This window comes from Bactrocera tryoni, chromosome 1 (genome assembly GCF_016617805.1).
Source record: "Bactrocera tryoni isolate S06 chromosome 1, CSIRO_BtryS06_freeze2, whole genome shotgun sequence".
Lineage (NCBI taxonomy): Eukaryota > Metazoa > Arthropoda > Insecta > Diptera > Tephritidae > Bactrocera > Bactrocera tryoni.
Window position 1 is genome coordinate 87,103,320 of NC_052499.1, and position 6,263 is coordinate 87,109,582.

The 6,263-nt window shown below is 33.9% G+C and overlaps 1 protein-coding gene across 1 annotated transcript in view; it reads right to left on the bottom strand.

Annotated features, from left to right (window-relative positions):
- LOC120782244 overlaps positions 1-6,263 on the bottom strand; it is a 62,295-nt gene extending 56,032 nt beyond the window's left edge. The window contains exon 1 of the mRNA XM_040114411.1: positions 5,520-6,263. The gene's annotated coding sequence lies outside the window, so the exon portion shown is untranslated. The remainder of the gene's footprint in view (positions 1-5,519) is intronic.

The following is a 6,263-nucleotide window of genomic DNA, read 5'->3' on the forward strand; positions in this document are numbered from 1 at the left end:
GTTTTTGAAATATCGATCTGAAGTTTCACACTTTTTTCTCGCCTAGAAGCTGCTCTTTCATCGGAACAGTCCATATCAGTTTGTTATATGATCCAGCTGCGTTGCAAACTGGCAGTTCAAAAACAAGTTCTTGTAAGTAAAAACTTTTTATTAGACAAGATATCTTCACGAAATTTGGTACAGTTTACTGTCAAAGGCAGCGCTTCAATATCCGAAAAAGTTGCTCGGAAAGATTTCAAGAAAGCATATGACAACCGAAATTATATGCATCTAACTCTCCGGTCTGACATGATGCAATTTTCAGTTTCTTCAAAAGCGACACCAACCAAAACAGAGATATGTAATTGACCGCTGGCACCTGCAATGAGTCACGGTTCGAACACTTTGGTCAAATTGCGAAGCAAAATCCTGCACTAATTATGAGTGTTCTCACGCAAATAAACAAATATCAACACATCAATCGTTCTGAATATGCAGCAAGCCAACTAGACAAATTCTCTTATTAATTTTTAACTCAGCTCCGCGCCATTTCTTGGTCTACAATAACTTTATTACCAGTCATTTGGCAACAATTTTATCATTGAAGCGACGAATTCGATGAATGAGCAGGCGAAGGCCGTCGCGGTGGCTTGAATAAAGTGATTACTGAGGGGAGCAGTTAGTCAGCTAATGGCCAACTATACACACGGTACGACACACTCACACGCACATGCGTACTAGAAGCAACCGCAAAATGAAATGTCATTGCGCCATTCGAATGCCAATGCAATTGAAATATCACCTAATAAAAAATGAATTGCCGCGCCAGCGCGAAAGGAAATAAAAGCAAACTGCTTCTCTTTCTTTGGCTTTTCTTCTAATGCCAAACGTGGCGTTGGCACGAACACCACCACACATAAATGACACTCACACAACGCCCATTGTGTGCATTCGTCGACTGGCGCGCAACTGTGTTTGTGTGTGTGTGTGTGGGTGCGTCTCTTCTCGCGAGCCAAATAAGGAGTAAGCAAGAACGCGCTGTTGCGAACGAAGTGAATTGCAGAGACATGTGCGCTGATGAAAACAAATGTGCATGTGTGGACATGTGTGTGTGTGTGTGTATGAAATGCTTCTAAGCATATACCGCAGCGCCTTCTTGTATGCTAAAGACTGTTTTCCAAGTGTCGTCTGAGAACGCATGAGGGTGCGCGTTCCTCCTTCGTATTTTTGGCAATTTTTAATGCTTTTCTGTTCTTGTTTGTTGTTATTTCGCGCGATTTATTGCTGAGGATTCGCGTTCTGTACGCTTGACAAATACTCATGTGTCACATCAATTTTCAAATTAGAGCAGTGAATTTGTGCGCTTATTTATAACGAGGATTGGACACAATTGCAGTTCGTCTGAATATATTTGATAACAATAATAACAACAATAGAATGTTATTTCAAATAACATTTGTGTGATTTTTAAAAGGTTTTTTCAACGAAAGTGGCGACATTTAAAATGAGTAACTTTTAGTTTTATGATTTGAAGGAGATTTGGAGTTCATATGCTTCCGTTTGATTTGAAAGATATTTCCACTAGGAACTCGAAGAAAATCTGTGAACTGTATTATGTATGTCACTCTTTGCAGGAACTTAATTACCGAAAAGTGTTTGATATTCTAAGTTAATAAGATAAGTTTGATTGAAAAAGTTGAAATAGCAAATAGTGAAATGTATGAGACATGTCTTCATTTGTTAACTACCCTTGTAAGGAGCATATTTTAACATATTTTATATATCCTATCATTGCGTTACAACCTTATTTTGCTTTTCTGCTGTAGTAATGTTTTCTTTATTTAACTAAGAATTTTTAGATATTTTGCTTTAAATTTTTTATTCCCAAATCAAACAAACCGAAAAGTTTAAAAAGGAAATATTCCAACACAAAAGTTAACGCTGTAAAAAGCGATATTTTTCCATAAAAGCATTGCTTTGAATGTTATGGGCAGTTAAAGTTATGCATCCAATGTAGTGTATTCACCTAGTACACCATGTCGTATGAGTAACACACATTTGATCTATAACTTTAACCACGCATAACTTTTTAACTTTCAAAGTCTTAGTCTTACTGCCAAATCAAATTATTATAAATTCCAATATTGTACATATATATGGCATGGATGTGAATCATGTTTTATTTTGTTTCGAACATTTTACTTCAAGAACGATTTCAGAAATTAAATCAACTTGGAAAATAACGGACATCCTAACACACATATGTATATATATAAATGGTATATGGTATATACATAACAGTTATACATATAAAATAGAAATATGTATATATGTTTATAGGTTTCATTAAATTTTCGTGATTCCATCCGATAAAGGGTTATGGATGATTATTAAAGTATTTGATGGATACTCAGAACAATGTGGGGACTTTTGTATGCACCCGTTACTTGAATAATGTACACCCAAGTTGCCTCTGTGAGTAAGGTCAAGGGTAAAGGGTCAATTATTAAACAAATAAGGTCACTAGAATAATTACCTTATGGGTAATGATAATAGTTGAACAAACGTTTTAGCAATTTCTGAAAATTCTATTGACTTATAACCCTTACACATTTATAGGAACTTTGAAAAATCTCTTTTAAAGTAATGATCATTGCGGAGTCATGATTTATTAATAGATCATAGATAACTTCAGTATAAAATTTTCGGCTAAATGAAATTACATTTCATATACCTGACCTCGAATACATATACTTTTACTATATGTGTATATATAAATATGAATATTATAAATGTGAATATTTGGTTTGTTTCTTTCTTTTCCGCCAAAACTACTGAAACGAAGACACTTATTGCCTGTGGTTAAAGGGGAAGTAAATTGTAGAATTTTAATTTTTCAATTGGAAAACTATTCAAAAATATATTCTTGAAATTTCATTGGCTTACTCCGAATATTTTCGAAGAAATAGGCCCAGAACCACCAGCACCTCATGCAGCGGCTGTATAGGCCGGACAACTTTGCAGCTCGTTTCCTCGAAACTAACTTTTTTTATCCGGCCGTCAAAATTGCGAGTGAATTATTTAACCGATTTGCTTGTACTAAAGCGTGTTTTATAGATAATTTTATGCTCAAGTGCGTGATAGAGCGCTTTTCCGAGAAAAATGGCATTTTAATACTAGTAAAAATTGCACTTCTTACAAAATCCAGGCATACACCACCAATTTTTCGAAATTTTAAAAAACTCTTCTATTATGCGTTTGATAAAAGCTTCGTGGTTGAAAAAAAATTTACTTTTTTCGTTTCAGATAAGAAGCCTAGACAGAAAATTGAAGGCCGCAAAAAATGTCAATCAACGAGATCGTTGATATTTCCGCCATTTTTTTTACATAAAATAATTTTTATTTTTTAGCTCAATAATACCTATATTTATTCTCCCATAATAAAAGTGGAAAAAATAACATTTTTTGACGGTACTAGGGGTGAGGGTATCCCCCTTTTAAGGAAAAGAAGAAAATACATAAAAGGATTTTGAAAAAATTCATGTTGACTGACCAAAACCAGGAATGCATCGAAAGCGTATTCCTTATATTTCCACGAATCATACATAATTGGGGTTTTCCTGTTACCACGAAGGACCTCGTGATAGCTGGGGAGCGAACTTTAGTATTCGTCTACTTACTATTTATTTCGTTTTTTTAGCTAAGGGTCTTTGATATTTATTTAAGTTAATCAGTGCGAGTGAAGCCGCAGGAACAGCTATAATCTTTATAACATAACTTAAAAAGCTCCTATTTTACTAGTATTATTAGGGAAAAATAACATAAAAAACGCAAGAAAAAATACGTTTTGAAAAGTAAATGATTTTAGCACAATTTTCTAAACTTTATGACAATATAAAACAAAAACTTCTTCAAACTTGTTCTTTGATTATCATGATGATCTTTGATTAGAGTGGCAACCACAAACAAAATAAAATGGGAGTTTTACAAACTTCTTTGCAATAAAGTCATGCACATACGCAGCTGGATAGCGCAATAAAAGCAAAAGTTCTGGCCAAAGAACTGCGCACGATTTCCATATTTATCGGCTGCATTTGCACGCATTTATGCTCGCCGCATGCAACCCTGGCAATATGGGTTATGCATGCTTAATACTTAAAGCGCCGCTCAAACGATAAACGGTGCCACTGCACTTGCATACTCATGAGCACATATTGCATATGTATGTACATATATTTATGCTCTCATTATGTTACGATGCGCTTCGCAAATTTTCTATGACTTCAAACATTTACTCTCACTTGCAAAGCAATTGAAGTAAGTAGAACGCAACGGTTTACAACTTTTATTTATCTCGCGTTGTCAGTGACTGGAAAATGTCATATTTATATAGCAAGTGCAACAATCTTAAGCGCTATCAATGATACTGAGATAAAAAAGATAAAAATGGGTTTGATTTTGCTTTAAAGTTGCCTGTGCTTTGTGGCTGATTCAAAAAAATCTAACTTTTCATCGAACTTGCGTATGGAAGATTTGACCTGTTGAGGGTGAAAATAATTTCCGTTTTAAAGTATTGGAAGGTCCTGGCAAATATAATATAGGTATTTAATCAACGACTTGAAATATAACCCAGACATGATTTGGTTTCAAATAACGACTAAATTCTGATAATAAAATGTATTATTCTTTCGTGGAACTAGCAAAGTTCTCCAACTAAATAGTGCTTCAGTTGCGACATTGAGAAAACTACGAAATTGTGAATGAACTCTGGCAAAAGTAGTATTCAATAACAGTAAACAAACTAATATATAGACAAAAGAACACGTAATATTGGTAGTCGAAAAAGTCTTTTCGTATTTCTAATCAAACTTTTTTTTACATTCACACTAATAAATAAATAAATAAATACCATATGTATTATTTTGGTCGACCACTGTTTGCCATTTTCCGCTACAGACATTATTCCATCAGTGTAAATCGAAATTTCTAAATTTCTGGAAAGGAAGCGAGCGAACCATTTTTGTGCTACACGACTGATACAGCATCGTCTTCGTAAACTTCAGAAATTTCATTGGTGGCTTGCGTGGCATTCTTCTCTTTTTTATACAAAAATTTCAAAACCGCGAATTTCTTCATTATTTTCACTCATTTTTGAACAGCTGTCACTTTTCTTTAACTTCCCCGAATTTATTTTTTTTTTGGTTTAGTGAAGCTTAAAATATCACCTTTCCAACACTATGTTACACAAGGTGATTGGTAGCACTGGAGATATACGACTGCAACGACAACTATTGACAAAATACGAAAATACTTTTTCGACTACCCCATATATGAGTTATCCACTTTTAATACCCAAAATGTATCGAGTTTTTTAAGAAAGTACGTAAAATTTGTCTGACTTGAATCAAAAACAAAAAATTTTAATGAACTCAAATGTGCCTGCAAGTTGCTACAACCACTTCTTCTTTAAGTTAGTAAAAGGGTAAATGTTATTAACTGTTATTAACAAAAAAAAAAAACACACATTGTGACCCAGTTACCTTGAGTTGACATATCCGCAACAACAGTTGATGTGCCACATTTTTATGATCTTCTTTAATGATTCTAAATTTGTTTATACAATTATTTTTACCAACTTTCAAATACTTCCATAATATACCAGCCGTTATTTAAGTGCTAGATGGTCACGATCATGCATCATGCCTGAGCAATAGCATGTCGATGTTACCAAATTTTTCCAATTATGATATAGGTCACTTATGTACTAGTATTTATACACATGATATATACTTCGGGGCTTTTATTATACGGAATTATTTCATCTGATATTTAGACAAATAATATTTAATTTTATTTGAATTATTTCATCTGATAATTAGACACATAATATTTGATTTTTTGAGAGACACGATTTTCTTGTTTTAAACTTTATTCTTCATTTTTGAAATACATATATACAGATGTCAACCACATCACTTCACTCCAAAACTTTTTTGCACATTGCCGCAAGTTGTAATTATTTTTGTATCATTACTGCTCTTCACATCACTTATGTCCTTGCTTTCACAGCTGAATATATTTTTCAACAAAATTTGAAAGTCTCTCATTGGTTTCCATTTCCCTCCTAAATTATAGCTCCGCATACAAAATCAACCGAAGTTTCAGCACGAGTTTATCACGTTTTCCCACATAATATGCCGCAATCCTTTGCATGCCTTTCGACTCGTTTCAGCGCACATATCCTTTCACGCACGTGCATTCGGTTTCAACGCCAAACAAGAACT